The 18,480-nt window shown below is 44.9% G+C and overlaps 1 long non-coding RNA gene across 1 annotated transcript in view; it reads left to right on the forward strand.

Annotated features, from left to right (window-relative positions):
* The window catches only part of LOC125080916 (uncharacterized), a 32,662-nt gene extending 23,855 nt beyond the window's left edge, over positions 1–8,807 (forward strand). Inside the window, exons 2-3 of the long non-coding RNA XR_007121538.1 lie at positions 5,190–5,238; positions 8,774–8,807. This is a non-coding gene — a long non-coding RNA (uncharacterized LOC125080916). The remainder of the gene's footprint in view (positions 1–5,189; positions 5,239–8,773) is intronic.
* Positions 8,808–18,480: the final 9,673 nt, after the last annotated feature.

Raw genomic sequence — 18,480 nt, forward strand, 5'->3', positions numbered from 1 at the left:
GTTCGGGCCATGACCCACATTTCTGCCGCCCCTGTTTCCCACCTGGCCATATTTGCTATGAATTCATCTGCACCATTCCACCACCTACCAGCCCATCCTCAGGTGATCACAAAGATGGGAGACCTCATGGTCCAACTGACTCTCACGTATGAGCATGAGCATGTACTTAGCGGGTGTGAAAGACGTCCCGAGAACCAGGGACTTGCTGCCAGTGCACGGGGCTTACCGTCTGCTGGGGCGGACAGACGTCCGATAGTTGCAGGAAAACCACACTTCGCTCTCGTACCTCAACTAGACCGTTCGTCACGCAGGGTGAGTAGCTAGAATTCGAGACACGGTGAGGATGGGAAGATGGTACGTGAAATTAGTACTGAGCTTTGACTCAAAGGCCTTGATGCGCCAACTTGGGCGCCACGAGGCTGCAGAAATGGGAGGTTTGTTGATCCACAAACCGGCCCATAATTCCCCGGAAAGTGTTCCTTCTTTTAACTGAGAGCACTTAACTGATTACTGAGGATGTTCCATCCTTCAAACAGCTCATAGCCGCTTTAATTTTCTTTACGGACTGTGCTGTCCTTCCAGCTTGTCGGATGTGTTTGACAGGATTAAAAATAGCGTGTGGAGAAGCTGGAAGAGTTCCTGAAAAAGCAGTCAGCCGCCTAAATGGGCCTTGTGTTGCTTCTCCCACGCTGCCCATGGGGGCAGGCGGCTTGGGGGAGGCCCTTCATATCGTTGCTCCAGAGACCGTGTGTGTGGGTGCTGGTGTTGGATTATAGGAGCTTGTGGACCCCACGATGCCGTCGCCTGTGCCAGGTCCCCCCAGGAGCTCCGCAGTCGCACCACCAGGTAAAAAGCCACAGGGGCTGAGGGCCTGCCACGTGTAGGGCAGACGCCTGCTGGCTGGAGGGTGAGGCGCTTTCTGGGGAGCACAGGGCTCCAGACTGATTTCCTGACCCCGTGCTGCCCACTCCCCTGACCGTGGGGCATGAGGGCCTGGAGCACAGTCGCGATTCTCCAAGATTTCCTCTCCTCTGCTGTCCCCTCTGAGACGGGCTGGTGCAGCTTCTGAGAAGGCTCTGTCAAACGCGTCTGGAGACCTGTCCCAGGACCGTGCTCAAGTACCAGTTTCTGCTCCGGGCACAAAGTGGCGGCATATGGGCTCACAGATGTCTCCATGGTGACTTTTGAGTCCAGCTTCTCAGCTCCGGGCAGGGGCAGTGCAGGGCGGCACCCTTCCGAGAGGGGACTGTCCTCCCCAGCCACCTGCTGGCTCTTCCAGGCCGCCTGCCCGAGAGCCAGGAAGCCAGGTGCTGTGCATGAGTATTTCATTCAACCCCATCGCACCCTATTGAGTAAATGTTACTAGTATTCCTGTTTGAGTGACAAGGAAACAGAAGAGAGCGGGACACAGATGTAGTATGTGGTCAGGCCTGATACACAGCCCCAGTCTCCTCCCGTCAGGGGCTATGACTTAAAGTCTACCTCCCACTCCCTCCTGGTTTTAAGATGTCTCTTTTCTGGGTTTCACAACGGCAGGAGCGAGCCATCTAACGGGTCCCGGCTGAACCTCTGCCCTCCGATGGACCAGAGCGGGGCTGACCCTGGTGGCCCACAGGCTCGTCCAGCCACTTTCGGACAAATGTGGAATGGACTAACCGTGGCGGGAGCTGCCCGGCAAGGGCCAAGCCTGGGTGCCTCCCTGCTGGGCCCTGGTCTCGCTTGTTCTCGGGAGAGAGAATCCCACGACTCCACATTCAAGTCCTTGCCTGGTCATCAGAGAAGAAAACCTCAATTATCCAGAGACCATCATTAGAAAACATGTCATTTGTTCATCTAGAGACAAGACCCAGCCCAGCCTGCTACAAACACCATAAACCTGTTTTCTTTCTTTCCTCTCTCCCTCCTTTTTCCCTTTCCCCCTTCCCCTCTTCTCTCCCCCTTCCTCCCTCCCTTCTTCCCTTCCTTCCATCCTTTCCCCTTCCCCTTTCCTTCCTGCCTCCTCCCTCTCTCCCTCCTTCTCTCTCTTCTTCTTTCTTTCTTTCTCTTCTTGGAGAAAATAACTATTCTTAAAAAGAACCATTGATTTCTTATGCACCCAAATGGATGAACCAGCCTGTGGCGAGCCCCTTAATTTCAGGAAAGGGAATCAGAGTAAATTAAGGATAGATTCAGGAGATTAAAGAAGTCCATTAAAAAACAGGTCAATATGACCTTTATTAATGCACTTTTGCTGCTTCATATTCTCTTCCCTTTGAATAAAAAATATTTCTTTCAATATTTCCGTTTCCGGGCAGGTCTTTATGAATAGAAGGGGATAATGGTGTCCACTGAAGTCTGTTTGGGGAAAGACTGAGATCGCTAACATTTCGCTTTTTGGATTCTTTTCAACCAGTTGGTGGATTTTCCTTTATATTTTAGACATTTCGCATGACTTCAAGGGAAGTCAGTGAAAATGTGACAAAACTGAAAGCCAAAGAAAATACTCTGAGGAAAACAGCAGGCACCATTTCATAGCAGCCCTCTTGGCTCCGTCCGTGGGGAGCTACATCTTTCTCTCCATATCACGAACAGTGATGCAGCGGACTCTGGGCAAGGGGTTTAATCGGGATGTGCTGAGGGGCTAGTCCATGGCTCTGGTCCATGGGGACCAGAGAAGGGAAGAGAAGGGTCATTTACAAGCAGTTTGCTGCTGTCGGCACCTGGGGCTCAGTCCCACTGGCATCCCTGGGAGGTGATGTAGAACGTGCCTCAGAAGTGTCTCATCCAAGGCCAGGCAGTCACCGTGCAGGTCCCATGGGTCCCTGGTGCTCCTGGGGTGGAACTCTGCACCAGAGTCCCAAGTAGAGACTTGGAATCGCTTGAGGCAGGCATGCCCCAGAGAGGGCAGTGCCGAGGGAGTGGGGCACGATGGTGACTCCTACCCAGCATGAGCTCAGAACATCAGAATTGTTTCTACCTTATATTTGAAAATCAAAATACATTCTTTTTTTCCTGTCAGCACTTTTCCTTTCATCACAAATCTGGTGTTTTGAACTAACATGAAGTGGAGACAATCACTCAGGCATTTCGGACAGAACCTCCGGACTCCTGATGTAAAATCTTACTTGATTTTGGTTCAGATGAAACTCTCTCCTGCGTGTCTCACTTATGGGGCAGGGGGAGGGGGGGTCCTGCCTTTTTTCTCACCTCTGGGGTCCTCCTCCCTTCAGAGCTGCTTTAGTCTCACACAACAAGTTTCAACTGTTAGGACTCAGTGAAGACCCTCCCCCAAGTTAAAGATTCATTTATTTCCAGTAGAGAGAGACATTTTGAAAAGAAATTTTTATTCTTTTCTGTTTGAGCTTGTAGCCAAAACTCAGTTCGGACACCAAACCCATGCTATGGGCAGAGCAGGGCCCTCCTTGGGGTATGTCCGAGGGAGAGGGGCCGAGGGAAAAAGACCACGAAGGAGAAGCAACTGTTCTGAAGTTAATCATTCCAGCCAATACCCACAAGATGTCTGGGCAGCTGGACTGTGCAGGAATGTGGCTGTTGGCCCTAAGAGATTTGCTGTTGTCCGTTCCTAGCATTGTCACATCCTGGAACACATTCTGGGGAAACATCTGCTAAATGAAACCAGTCTGATGCTAGGCCTGGCACTCTGGTCTGGTTTGCTGATGGTGGAAATGGGTTTGCACGATGCCGAATGTGTCCCTTTGCTTTGCCCTTCTTGTGGCATTGGCTGTCACATGGGATGTCCGTGAGAGTCACTTACGAAGATCATTCTCTGGGACATTATAGTCTGTAGAGTTGGCAGTAGGGAAAATCATCCAGTTTGCACTGTGTTGGCAGTAGAACATGGTCTTTGACCCAGAGCATGAACCTAGGGTTACCCCAACGCTATCTGGTCCCTGTGTGTCAACTTGCTGAGGTTTCTTAACCTCTAGAAAGCAGGAGAGGCCCTTAGCAGCACCATGAAGATAACAGCAGTGTCCCCGAAACAGGTTAGCGTGAAGATTAAATGACATGAAGCACCCGGAAACTCTAGAAGGGTCCGGGCCCAGTGCAGGCCCTCAGTAGGTCTTCGCTGCTGCTGCTGCTCCAGGCATGGCTCAGTGTCCCATGAAGGCTCTTGGTCTCTTTCTCGCCGCTTGTTCAGTTCTCCCTGTGGGCGAGCCCGCCTGGTGTTCCCCGCCTCCCTCAGAGCACTTAACCATCCCCGTCCTCTTCCCCCAAGATCCCTGTCCTGGGCAGGCTTCAATCCCACAAAGCATTAAGCTGTTAGTGGGTGGTCACAGCTTAATGTGGCAGGCCACTCAGGTGACCTTCTACTTCTGGCTTTATATAGCAGCCTCCAAGGAGTGAGTTTAACCCAAAGAAGTTGTTCAACCCAAAGGAGTGAGTCAAACAAGCAAACAAACGAATGAATAAAGCAACTTAGGGACAGAGGAGGGTAACCCCCAACGCTGCTAATGTGTCTTCTAAATTTTCACCTAGATCTTGGCAAACCTTCCTTCCTAACCAACCCACTTAGGCCCAACACAGCTGCTACTGAACAGCAAACATCTCGACTCTCAGACCTAGAGGCCCCTGTCGCTCCTGGCTGTCAGCAATGCTCCCCACCTCCTCCGTTCTGCAGACAGAAGGACCTTGTTGGAACTGCCCCTCATGCCGGGGGATTGCCAGCAAGTCACGTTGCCTCTCGGGCCTTGTTAATAAAACAAGGGGTTTGAATCTTGGTATTTTCCCTCTTCCTGAAAGACTAAGGGTCCCTGGAAAGCACTATCATGCCGGATTCCTCCTCTATGCCAGAAACTCTCGTACACCAAGCCAAGGAAAACGGCTCTCAATCTCCTGTGGGTGGACTGACACGCACAACCAGGATTTATGATTTTATTTTCCAGACAGAAGAAAGTCTAGTTTCTTAACATTTGAAGATTTTCCACTCAAGAATGCAGGAAAATATTCATTGATTCCAGGGTCGGTCACGGGCACAATTTTGAAGCAGGTCATTGAGACTTCTTGTGTTTCTTTCCTTGCTTTCTCCTCTCTGAGCTATCTGGGACCCCCAGGTGCACACTTCACTGCCCGAGGGCCCTCAGTGCAAGGCATGTCGTCCCCAAGGGAAGCCAGACTGCACGTCGCACTTTTCCGCTCCCTTCTTTGGGTGGCCTGTCAAAACTCATCTGTCCTGTATCTAATTTTTTCAGAAAATTGTGACTGGCTTGCAAACCCTCTGCAAAAGCAATCATTGCTGAGGTAAGACATCTGATAATGGCTTAGTACTGTAATTTCTGATGAAGCTTCAGTAGGCATTGGCCACGATGATTTAAATTTCTGGGCCCTCTTTTTTTTTTCTTTTTACCATGTTGATGTAAAAGTAATAGATACAGATATAATTCTCAGGGAAATTTAGTATTAAACAAGTTGTGGCTGTTTTTAAAATGTGACTAGAAATTCTCCACATTTTTCCCATGAAGAAGTGAGATCTATGTTTCCTCCCCTTTGATCTGAGCAGGCTTGTAACTCCTTTGACCAACTGAATCTAGCGGGAGTGCTGTAGGTGACTTCTAGGGCTGGGTAACAAAATGCTGTGCCGTTTCTGTCTAGTGTTCCCTTGTGAGCAAGTGTCCTCTTGGGGTTCAGCTGCCATGCCATGAGAAGCTCAAACCACCTAGAAATCCACCTCAAACCACCTGGAAATCCACCAGCTACAGACTTTCAAGTCGACCCAAATGCTTGAGTCTTCCCACTGAGGTCCTTCCAGACAGGATGAGCTGAGACTAGTCATACATGCTGCACCCTGTCCACAGCCGAGCCACAGAATGGCTGAGCAAAGTAAACTGCTTTATATCACCAAGCTCAGGATACTTACTCAGCAAAAGATAACTGAAATGTAAGTCCAAACTTGAATCATGGGTTGACAAGTCTTGAACTTAACCATTTGGGAAAATTTTACATTTCCTGGAAGGATCCCATCTTTCATTTCTCATGGAAACATTGATTCCTAGAGTCTGGGACGTGGCAGTTCTGAAATAAAAACTTGAAAGAATCATAAAGCAAATATCCTTTTTTTAAGGAGGATTAATCTTAAAATACTCTAGACATTTATTGTACAATTTTTTTTTTTTTTTGGAGAATGTGTAAGATGCAAGTGCTATAGACTGAATGTGTTCTCCCCCACAATTTAAAAGTTGAAATCCTTACCCCAGTGTGGTGGTGTTAGGCGGTGGAGCCTTTGGGAGATGATTAGGTTATGAGGGTGGAGCTTTCATGAAGGCATTACTTTTCTTACAAAAGAGACCCCCAAGAGCTCCTTTGCCTCTACCATCCTGTGATGACACAGCAGGAAAGTTGTTGTTTTTGAATCACAAAGGGGGCTGCTGAATCTACCGGAACCTTGATCTGGCTCATCTTATAAAGCAAATATTCTAAAATCTAACACACTAAGGGGGTTTAAAAACAGCCTTTAAAAAAGTGACTTATGGGGCGCCTGGGTGGCTCAGTGGGCTAAAGCCTCTGCCTTTGGCTCGGGTCATGATCCCAGGGTTCTGGGATCGAGCCCCACATCGGGCTCTCTGCTCAGCGGGGAGCCTGCTTCCTCCTCTCTCTCTCTCTGCCTGCCTCTCTGTCTACTTGTGATCTCTGTCAAATAAATAAACAAAAATCTTTAAAAAAAAAAAGTGACTTATATCTACTTGGAGGTGAAACTTAGGTAACAAGGCTAGAAGATTAAAACACTGTGGGGTAGAGATACCAGAAGTTGCACATTGTGTGTGGGTTGGCTGAGAGACTTCAGAGAACTGGTTCAGCCAAGGCACTAAACAGTAAACTGCTTAGCAACCAATCACCCCAGGGAAGGGGAAATAAGTAATGAGTGTTGCTATGAAGTATTTAAAACTTTTTTAAACAGAAAGTCAATTTTTAACAAAAAGATTGTGAGATATACAAAGAGACAGGGACGTGTGACCCATATACAAGAGTAATAGAACAGGTAATAGAAACTGCTTTTGAAGGGGCCCAGATGGTCGCAAAGACTTCAATGTAGCTATTATAAATGTGTTCAAAGAACTAATGAAACCATACCTACAGAATTTAAGGAAAGCATTACAACAATGTCTCATTAAATAGGGAATATGAACAAAGAGAGAAATTACTGGAAAGAATGAAATAAAAATTCTGGAGATGAAATTACAAGAACCCGAATGAAAACGTCACTGAAGCATCTCAGTAGTGGGTCTGAGCCGGCAGAACAAGTCATCAGCGCACTGGAAACAGGCTGGCAACGGGTACTTATCCCAGAGACACAGACGGAGTGAAGAGAAGGGCCGTCTGCACCCCAGTGTTCATAGCAGCAATGGCCACGGTCGCCAAACTGTGGAAAGAACCAAGATGCCCTTCAGCGGACGAATGGATAAGGAAGATGTGGTCCATATACACTATGGAGTATTACTCAGCCATCAGAAAGGATGAACACCCGACTTTCGCATCAACATGGACGGGACTGGAGGAGATGATGCTGAGTGAAATAAATCAAGCAGAGAGAGTCGATTATCACATGGTTTCACTTACTTGCAGAGCATAAGGAATAACATGGAGGACATGGGGAGATGGAGAGGAGAAGGGAGTTGGGGGGAACCGGAGGGGGACACGAACCATGAGAGACTGTGGACTCTGAGAAACAAACTGAGGGTTTTGGAGGGGACGAGTGTGAGGGGTTGGGTGAGCCTGGTGGTGGGTATGCAGGAGGGCACGGATTGCATGGGACACTGGGCGTGGTGCATAAACAATGAATTCTGGAACACCGAAAAAATTAAATTAAAAAAAGAAAAAAGGTCAGTAGAGATTATATAACTGCAGAAGAATGAAGAAAAACAAACGGCACTGCCGAGAAATTGGGGCCGCGTTAGGTGAATGAACATACGTGCAAGGAGATTACCAGTGAGAAGAGAAAAAGAAAGGAAATGAGAAAGTATTTAAGAAATAATAACTGACAACTTTCCAAATGTGATGAAAATATTAATCTATGCATCCAAACCATTAAAATAAATAAGAGAATAACAAAAGCCAAGTGATCCACACCTAGACATATCTCTGCCAGAATATTGACAACGAAGGCGACACAATCTTGAAAGCAGTAAGAGAAAGATGACTCATCATGAACAAGGGAACCCTGGGGAGACTAATAATGACTTCTCTCAGAAACAATAGAGGCTACAAGGAAACATGATGGTATATTCAAAGTGTGGAAACCAAAAAAAAAGTCCAGTAAAACTACCTTTCAAAAATGAAGTCAAGGGGTGCCTGGGTGGCTCAGTGGGTTAAGCTGCTGCCTTCTGCTTAGGTCATGATCTCAGAGTCCTGGGATCGAGCCCCGCATCAGGCTCTCTGCTCAGCGGGGAGCCTGCTTCCCCCTCTCTCTCTGTCTGCCTCTCTGCCTACTTGTGATCTCTGTCTGTCAAATAAATAAAATGTAAATCTTTAAAAAAAAATGAAGTCAGGATAAAGGCATTGTCGGATCAACAAAATCTGAGAGAACTGGTTTCAAGAAGACCCACCTACAAGAACTAAGTTCTTCAGACTGAAAATGAGTGATATTGGATAGTATTTCAAATCTGTACACACAAAAGGAGCACTAAAAAGATAATTATATAGGTAAATACAAAATAAGGTAACATTGCATAGTTCTTCTTTATTCTTCTTTTGATTGACTAAAAATAATTGCATAAAATAATATGAATATATTATGGTATTTGTGAGCCAACAACACAGTGGAATGTAGTCTACTGGACAGGAGCCGCACGTCGGACCGTGGAGGAGTGTGCAGGACCACGTTATGTCACAGTAAGGAAATGACACTGAACAAGAGCTCCGGTCCGCAGGAAGAACTTGAGAAAGCCAAAAAGAATAAATGAAAAGGTTCACATGACTAACTCTACAGGAAGGTGCTTGTCTTTCTTTTTTCAGCTTCGACAAAAAGACAGAAGATTATATAAAGCAATAATTATTAAAATGTATTGCTGGACTTGTAACATATGTATATAATATATATAACACTAGAAATCACAAAAAAGGAAAGAATGAAGATATACATAGGAAAAAAATTTCTGTATTTCACTAGAATAAATTCAGTATAAATTAGGATAAATTGGAAGTAGATTTTGATGCATTATGATGTATATTGTAAGCCCTAGAGGAACCACTAGGAAAAGAACACAAAAATTATGTTTTAAAAAATAAAGGAGTTCAGGTGTGCCTTGTAGCTCGGGTGGTTAACCGTCTGACTCTTGATTTCAGCTCAGGTCATGATATCAGGGTTGTGAGATTGAACCCCACGTCAGGCTCCACACTGGGTGTGGAGTCTCCTTGAGATTCTCTTTCTCCCTCTTCCTCTGCCCCTCCCCCTTAAAAAATAAATAAAAAATAAAGGGATTGAAATGTTACACTATAGAGTATACACTTAATGCAAAAGAAGGAAATAAAGGTGGAATATATGAACAAAAAATAAGAAACATAAAAACAAAATGGCAGATGTAAATCCAACAATATTAATGATAGTATCAAAATTAAATAATCCATTTGAAAGGTAGAATTTGTCAAATTAGATAAAAAGAGAAACAAGATCCAATCATATGTTGCCCATAGGAGACACACATTAGGTTGAAACATACAAATAGATTACAAGTAAAAGAACGGTTGAAAATAAGCCATACACGAAATATAAGGGAACTAGAGTAGCTCTACCAATATTAGACAAAACAGACTTTATTTTATTTTATTTTATTTTTAAAGATTTTGGTTTTTTCTTTAGATTTGTGTTTTTATTCCATTTACCCATAGAATATTTTTTTAAATTTAACTTTACTTTTCCAGTGTTCCAAGATTTATTTGCTTATTTGAGAGAGAGACACAGAGAGAGAGAGGGAACATAAGCAGGGGAACTGGGAGAGGGAGAAGCAGGTTCCCCGCTGAGCAGGGAGCCTGATTCAGGTCTTGATCCCATGATCCCTGGGATCATGACCTGAGGCAAGGCAGACGCCTAACAACTGAGCCACCCTGGCGTCCCCTAAACAGACTTTAAAACAAACAAAAAGTTTACTGGAAATAAAGAGAGCCGTTGTATAATGATTAAAACGTCAATTAACCAGGAAGACATAGGAATTATAGCATACATTCACCTAACAACAGATCTCCAATATACATTATATTAAAACTGGTAGAATTGAAGGAAGAAATAGACAATTCAAGAATAATAGTTGGAGGCTTCAGCATTCTACACTTAACACTGGACAGAGCATCCAGGCAGAAGAGCAGGAAGGAAATAGATCGGAGCAACACTGTCAATCACCGCGTTCTGATAGACATCCGTGGGATACTGTATCTAACTGTAGCTAAATCTATATTATTCTCAAGTGAACATAGAACGTTCTCCAGGTGAGCCCATATACTAGGCCATAAAACAAGCCCTGATAAATTTAAAGTGGTTGAATTATACAAAACGTCTTTTCCCTCTGCAGTGGCATTAAAGTAGAAATTCATAACAGCAGGAAATCTGGGAAATACGGAGATGCGTAGAAGTGAGAGAGCGTCCGTCCAACCAACCAGTGGGTCGGGAAAGAAGTCATAAGGGACATTAGAAATGCTTTGAGATGAATGAAAATAAAATACAAGATACCAAAACTTATGACAGCTAAACTACATCTTAGAGGGAAATTATAGCCGTAAATGCCCATAGGAAAAACAAAGAGAGATCACAGGTCTGTAACTGGCCTTCCATTGGAAGACACAGGGAGAAGAAGAGGGAATGAACGCAAAGCAAGGAGAAGGAAGGAGGAGACAGAGATCAGGGCAGCACCGGCCCTACAGGGGATAGACAGTAGCACGGTGACAAAGAAAATAGCAAAACCGAGAGTCAGGTCTTTGAGAAGACCAACCATATGACAAATCTTCTGGGGGACTGACTGAGACGAAAGGAAGAGACTCAGGCTCCTGAAGTCGGAATGAAAGCGGGGACACCCCACCGGCCTTTCAGAAATAAAAGGTGGTCAGAGGAAGTGCTTGAGCAGACGCACGCCGACAACCGAGTACTTCAGATGAGGCCGACAAGCTCGCAGGGAGACAGAAGCTCTCACGGCTGACACAGTGAGACTATGGAAGACCGCAGTGGGCCGCCCCGGGACTCTGTCTCTCCACACAGGCACCCGCACTGACAGAACTGTCTGGCGTAACTACTTTGGAACTCTGGGGCCTATTGAAGCCTTGAACATTTTTCTCTTTCCCCCCTTTTGGGGCCTGGCATGGAAGACCAGGACATTCGAGAACCGCGCGCACAGGGAGAATCGGAGCGCGGCGGTGCGCCCAGGGCCCAGAGCAGGCTCCGGAAAGATCTGACAAGAGCTCAGGCTCATTATCCTCGGCACAGACACAGCTTACAGCGATCGGAAAAACAGAAACAATAAGCAAAACAATAACTAAAACGGCAAAACTTCAGGAAGGGGAAAATCTGATTACCGGATTATTAGGTTCAAATTTACAGCTTTGACAACAGCAACAACAAAACCACAAAACACACCGAGAAACAAAAAAGTACGGCACCCCCAAAGGAAAACGAGTAAACCCACAGCAGCTCTCTCCGAATGCACCGTACTGTACCGATGACGGGCACAACAGAGCCAGAATTTAAAAAACGTTTCTTAAAGATGCTTGAAGAATGAACAAAAATGTGGAGAAAGTCAAGGTCTTACCACTTGTATTCAACATTGTATTGGGGTTCTAACCAGAGCAGTTGGGCAAGAAAGAGGAACAAAACGCCTTCATAGAGGAAAAGAAGATGTAAAACCATCCCTATTTGCAGATGCCGTGATTTTGAATATATAACATCCAGGAAATCCATGAAAACTGTTATAACTAATAAACATGTTCAGCGAGGTTGCAGGATACTAGTCAAGTATGCTATTGATATATAAAAAAAATCAATATTTTATACTCTGGCAATAAAAATCCAACAATGAATTTAAGGAAACAATTCCCCTTCATCATTAGTACAGCATCAAAAATAACAAAATACTTAGGAATAGATGAAGAAAAAAGTGCAATACTTGCACTCTGAGAAGTAAAACACATTTTAAAAAATTCAAAGACTTAAATAAATGGGAAGATATGTAATGTTAATATATTGGAACACTTAATATTACTAAGATGACCATACTTCACAAAGTGATCTATAGATTAAGGCAATCCTTATAAAAATTCCAGCTGCTTTTTTTTTATAGAAATTGAAAAACCGATTTTAAAGTTCATATGGAATGCAAGAGACCAAGAATAGCCAAAACAATATTTTTAAAAAGGAGAACAAAATGGAGAATTCAAAAACTTACTAAAACCACAGTAATCAAGACAGTGTGAATTTGGCATAAGATACATACTAGTATCAGTGAAATAGAATTGAGAGTCTCAAAATAAACCCTCACATTTATAGTCAATTTACTTTTGACAAGGATGTCAAGAAAATTCAATAGGGAAAGAATAATCTTTTGAACAAATAGTTCTGTGACAATATCCATATGCAAAAGAATGAAGTTGGAATCCTACTTCCCAGTATACAGAGATATGAACGCAAAATGGATCATATAGCCCAATGGAGGCTAAAACTATGAAACTCTTAGAAGGAAATAGAACAGTAAATCTCCTGGCTTCTTTAAAAACTAAAAGCATAAATGACAAAGAAAAAAGAAGAGAAATTAGACTACTAATATCTTGTGTGCTACAAACAGTACCATACATAGCAATACCACCGAGAGAGCGAAAGCCTACCGAAGAGAGAAAATACAAGTCCTACATCTCTTCAGGGCCTTATATTGGGAGTATATAAAGAACTCTCACAACTCAACAACAAAAAAAGGCAAATAGTTTAATAATAGGCCAAGTATTTGAACAGACAATTTTTCACCGAAGGTATACAAGATACAATGGCCAACCCATGAATGAGAAGATGTTCAGTGTTTTTAGTCATTGTTACAGAGTGCATAATTCATATGTTGTGTCCTCCCCAAATTCATATGTTGAAACTGTAACTCCTAGTGGGATGGTATTAGGAGGAAGGGCTTTGGGTAGTGATTAGGTTTAAATGAAACCTTGAGGATGGACCCTCCCAGATGAGATCAGCGTTCTTATAGGAGGAGAAAGAGGCTAGAACTTCAGGCCGTGTGAGGACCCAAATAGGTTATCTTTTTTCAGTGCATAGCATTTGGAACCTGCATAGCTTAAAAGGGGGGCAGAATTTAGAAAACACATTCTTGATACAGTGTCTAAGTTTGAAAATCTATTATCTTACTTCAATTCTCAATTTTTTCCTGATTTACTTATTTTTGTTTATTTTTTTAATTTTTAAAAATTTTACTTCCAGTGTAAGTAACATACAATGCTATATTAGTTTCAGGTGTAGAGTACATTGATTCGGTAATTCTGTACGTCACTCTGCTCGTTGTGGTAAGTGACCTCTTGATCTCCTCCCCAATTCATCTGCAATTCTCATTTTTTTTTAACTAAAGGAGCTGAATATTTCTTTGTAAAAATTCTACTACTCTCCCCACCATTCTAACACAATCACTATTGTGAAGAATGCCTTAGTGTAATTGGGGTAAATATCATATATTGAAAAAGACGACAAAATCACAAAAATTTTCAAGGCGTTATCTGTGTTCACTCCATACACATACTAACGGGGAAAGTCTAGGAGAAACATTTGGTACCTTCTGCCCCTTCTGGGTTACATATACATGTGTTAATAGTCATCTCACACTAACTCGTCCCCTCTCCAGCCTCGGTTTTCTACCCCTGGTTGTGGGTATTTTAGAAAAGACAAAAGCAGGCCAAAGAGGTAGAAAGGGTCCTCACACTGCGGGATGGGTGGGTGGCACGGAGAGGGCGCCTGGAGACGCCAGGTCCAAGCCCAAGTTCTTCAGATTCCTCTTTCTGGCCGTTGCTCCAGGCTCAGGAGCACGCTGGTGAGGCGTGAAGGTCATGGCAGTTTTTCAGGCACACGCAGTGAATGTCCTTTGGGTTAAGGAAGCAGATGCTGGTCTGAACTGAACACCGGGCAAGGGCACTGATCAAGGAGCGCGGGTGGCTTCTTCAGAGTTGATTCGTCCGTGGTGGTTGTTTTACAATCCTTTTCTGAAGTTTGCATTTATTTAAAGGATTTTATTTGAGAGGAAGAGAGGAGGGAGAGGAGAGAGAGCACACAGGCGGAGGAGAGGGCGAGGGAGGAGCCAACTCCCCGATGACCACAGGCTCCATCTCAGGACTCCAGGACCATGACCTGAGCCGAAGGCAGGTGCCTCACCCACTGAGCCATGCAGACCCCCTCACTTTTTCTTTTAATCCAAACAAATCTCCAACTATTCCCTCTTCGTCCAATGTCTGCCGTGTCAGAGGTTCCCGTGAACCATCGCATGGGGCCGTCGTCCTTGCTGTGCCCTCTGCAGGAGGGTGGACGCGCCCACGGCCATCCCGGGTGAGCAGCTCGCGGCAGCCTCACACCGGGCACAGACGGCAGCTGCTGGTGGAAGGACGGGAGACGGCACGGGAAGAAGTCAGAGAGGGAACAAACCATGAGAGACTCCTGACTCTGGGAAACAAACTGGAGGTGGCTGGAGGGGAAGAGGCTGGGGGCTGGGGTCACTGGGGGACGGGCATGAAGGAGGGCACATGGTATGATGGGCGCTGCGTGTCACATAGGACTGAGGAGTCACTGACTACTACAGCAGAAGCTAATGATGTGCTCTATGTTGGCTAATTGAATTTAAATTAAAAAAAAAAGAAGAGGGGAATCAGAGGGGGAGATGAACCATGAGAGACTGTGGACTCCGGGGAGCAAACTGGGGGTTCCAGAGGGGAGGGGGCGGGGGTGGGTCGCCCGGTGGCGGGTACTCGGGAGGGCACGGACGGCACGGAGCTCTGGCTGTTACACGCAAGCGGTGAATCTTGGAACAGGACATCAAACAGTAATGACGGACAGTGACTAACGTAACACTAAAAGCAAAACAAAACCAAAAAACTGTGCCACTTACGGTGGAAACTACGTGGTCCCGTGACTTATATGCAGACTTTTCTTCCTCACTGGTCAGCGGAGAGTGACCCGCAAGGGAATGACAGTGACGAGAAACAAACCGGGGGAAATAGAAGGGAGACAACGTTGCTGGTTGGAGTGTGTCTGGCAAGCCCACGCTGACGAGCGTTCTGTGTGACCTCACTGCAAGGACAGACGATCGAGACAACTCAGGTCAGTTCCTCGGAAGAAGAGAAGCCTCAGTTAAGGGCTGTGGTGGTTAATTTTCTGTGCCCGCTTGCCTGGGCCCCCGGGGTTCCCAGACATTTGGTCAAACGTTATTTTGGGTGTTTCTGTGAGGGTGTTTTGAGTGAGATTGACATTCAAATTAGTGGACTCTGAGCAAAACAGGGTGACCTCCAAAATGTGGTGGACCTCATCCAGTCAGCTGGGTTTGCCACCCTCATAATCACATGGCCCAACTCCTTATAATAAATCTTTTTCTCTGGATATGCATGTCCTATTTGTTCTGTTTCTCTGGAAAACCCTGATCCAAGGGGCATTAAAGATTTATTTTCGAGCTGTCATTTTAAGCAGTCAAATTGAAAGGGACTCAGTTCCTTTGGTGCAGCATGAGAAGGGACCCCAGGGGACACGGTGGGGTCACACTGCAGGGATCACCATGCTTTGACTACCTTCTTCCAGATTTTCTAAGTCCTTTTCAGTGGTTCAGGCAGGTGCCTTGAGCCCAGACCAGGACCCACATGAGTCCCACATGGGTCCCAGTCTTCACCTTCCCCTTCAAGACATTCTCTAGCTTCTTCCAACCCCAAAATACAAACCTACCTCTAGCCATGTTGATCAGATGCTGATGATCTTTGAAATTTGAGTTTGTGGGTCTTGGGGGTCCCTGAGCCCAGGCCCTGGTTCCAGAGGGTGACTGTTAAGCAGATCACTCTGGTATGTTTCCTTTTTATTGTTTTGATTTGACATAAACATGAAAGCCCCATACTGATGCATCTTCTGTACTCCAAATATACAATGAAATCCACAAATGCCCACTGGCCTTCCAATAAAACACGAAGCCAGGCCTACCCATCCCATAAACTTATGAGAAAAAGCATTGTGAAAAATTTGAAACAACTGCCAGAGACCCAGTGAGAAGACCTCAGCTGGCAGCTTGAGTAGTTTTATGGGATAGAATCTTCTTGGCGAAATACCACTGGTATTTGTTGATGTGGCCTTGTTAGTAATTACACAAACTATTTGTCTCAGTAAAATCTCAGTTTCCCTGGTGACACAGGAAACCTGACTCGATGGAAGGACCTCATTTCTGAAGACCAGTCATCAGCCCCAACACAACTAGTCACGGCCCTGCCATTCCTAAGAGGCAGCTCTGCCCCAGGATCCCCTGTTGCCCAGGCAACCTGTGTTCCAGTGCCCAGGCGTTCACTACTCCCTCTCCCACCCCACCGGGGCTCGTGTCATACTCTGATGCTGCTTCCAGCTGATAAGGTTGTCACTGATGTTGCTTTTAAATTCTTTTTTTTCCCCTAATCATGGAAATATTAACATTCACTGCAGAAAACTTGGTAGACACAAAGAAAATTAAAATTTCCTAAATTTCTGTCTTTCAGGGATCATCTCATAATGTTTAGGTCTGTATTTTCTGCATCCTTTCATATACATGTTCATTATTCAATATGCATGTAATTATTGGGTGTTTATTATGTAAAATGGGTAATCTGAAGGTGTGGGAAACACAGTCAAGTTCCTCAAAGGGCTAAAAAATTCAGCTGAAAGACATCATGTACCTATACGATTTCATTTCCCAAGCATATGTAATTATCCTGTAGGTGAGTGTCCCCAGGTAGCTCAGAGTTTGGGGTAATGGTGGATGTAGCAATAGGATAATGCGATGTGTGTGTAAGGTGTCACGAGCCCAGGTAACAGGCATGTTAGCAAAAGCAGGTTTCAAGTGTAGATAACGGAGTGATTTTTTTGTTCCGTAGTTCTACTGCTCTATGCTGTTAAACTGTAGTCCGAGATAATCAGGAAAGAGATGTCCTATGGCCATATGTTATTAATTGACAAACAGATGATAAACATCATGTTTAATTAAAGCTGAATTGAGATTTTTAACAAGGGCCTCCAGGAGTTGAAGAGGCAGAGTTTGCCAAGTGAACAAGGAAAATTAAATGGTAAATGCATCATGATATTTTGTTTAAATGTAACTAACCCTAAGAAGAACTATGAAGTTATTGGTCATTGACCCCTTTTTGGGTTTACTTAACTGGCTAAAAAAAGCTCCAGCTGGTATCTCTGATGGGTTGGGAAGGAAGATCGAGAGTGAAGGACAGCTGGGAGGGGGGTGTTCTGGAGAGTGGGAGTTTGAGGAGAGGGAGAAACACAAGGAAGACTGAGGATGCTGAGACCCCTGGGTCAGCCTTACCTACATGCTTGTTCCAAGGTGTTTGACTGATGATATAAGGCTATGAAACAACAGATCGGTGTTTGAAATATTCCTGAAAACTCTATTTTGGTGAACAGTGTGTCCATCTGGGTGAGAAGCTTTCCAGTTTATAGGTTATTTGCTTAGACACATATCAGGACTCCTTTCAAGGCCCCAGCTTTGCTGTGGACATGACTCTTAAAGGAGCATAAAATAAAATTCCTCAGTCTCGATCAGTTCTCAGCATTGCAGGGTGCACCTTAAACCACAGAGTACGGACCCACGAATCCTCCTCTGACTTCCCACCTCTGAAGCACAGCAATGTCTCCTGCTTCTGTCTAGCTGGGGCTTCCCTTCCCTGTGCAGAGTCTGATACATTCCCTGTGGCTTGATCACCCGCTGTCTTGTGGTACTTTGGAGAGTTGACTCTTGGCCATCCTCAAGTTCTCAGTCCCCTGGTTGTCATGACCCATACCCTTGACTCAGAAGTAATGAGCCCCAAAATGAGATAAGTCTTGCACTAAGGCTGAGTGAGACAGCCTCACTTCTCAGGAATATTTTCACTATTCAATCAGATTTTCAACTCTCTTCATTAGTGTGGTCAATACTACACCTGTCTCTTTCTCCTCCTGTCACGTTTTCTTGTGTGTCTATAAAGAGGACATCCATAGGAAGAGGATGGACATATGCTTGATAAGATTGGGCAAGGACTGGTGAGTTCAGATTTTCAGACTGAAATTCTTTGGGCAGAGTTAGCCTTGACTACCCTCCCAACCCTTACAAGTGCCTTCCGTCCGCTCAGTTTATATCCCTTGGGTCTGCTTTGTTTAGCTTTGTCTTCCTGGAGATGATGGTTTGGCCCCATTTGATGATGACTGGATGTTGCTCTGGTTCCAACGGCATGTAGTTGCAAACAACATTCTTATTAATGATTGCATTTTCTTACAGGTTGTCACAGACTCAATTCATACCTCTTCTGGGCAGGACCCCTGCTTCTTAC

Source organism: Lutra lutra, chromosome 11, assembly GCF_902655055.1.
Source record: "Lutra lutra chromosome 11, mLutLut1.2, whole genome shotgun sequence".
Lineage (NCBI taxonomy): Eukaryota > Metazoa > Chordata > Mammalia > Carnivora > Mustelidae > Lutra > Lutra lutra.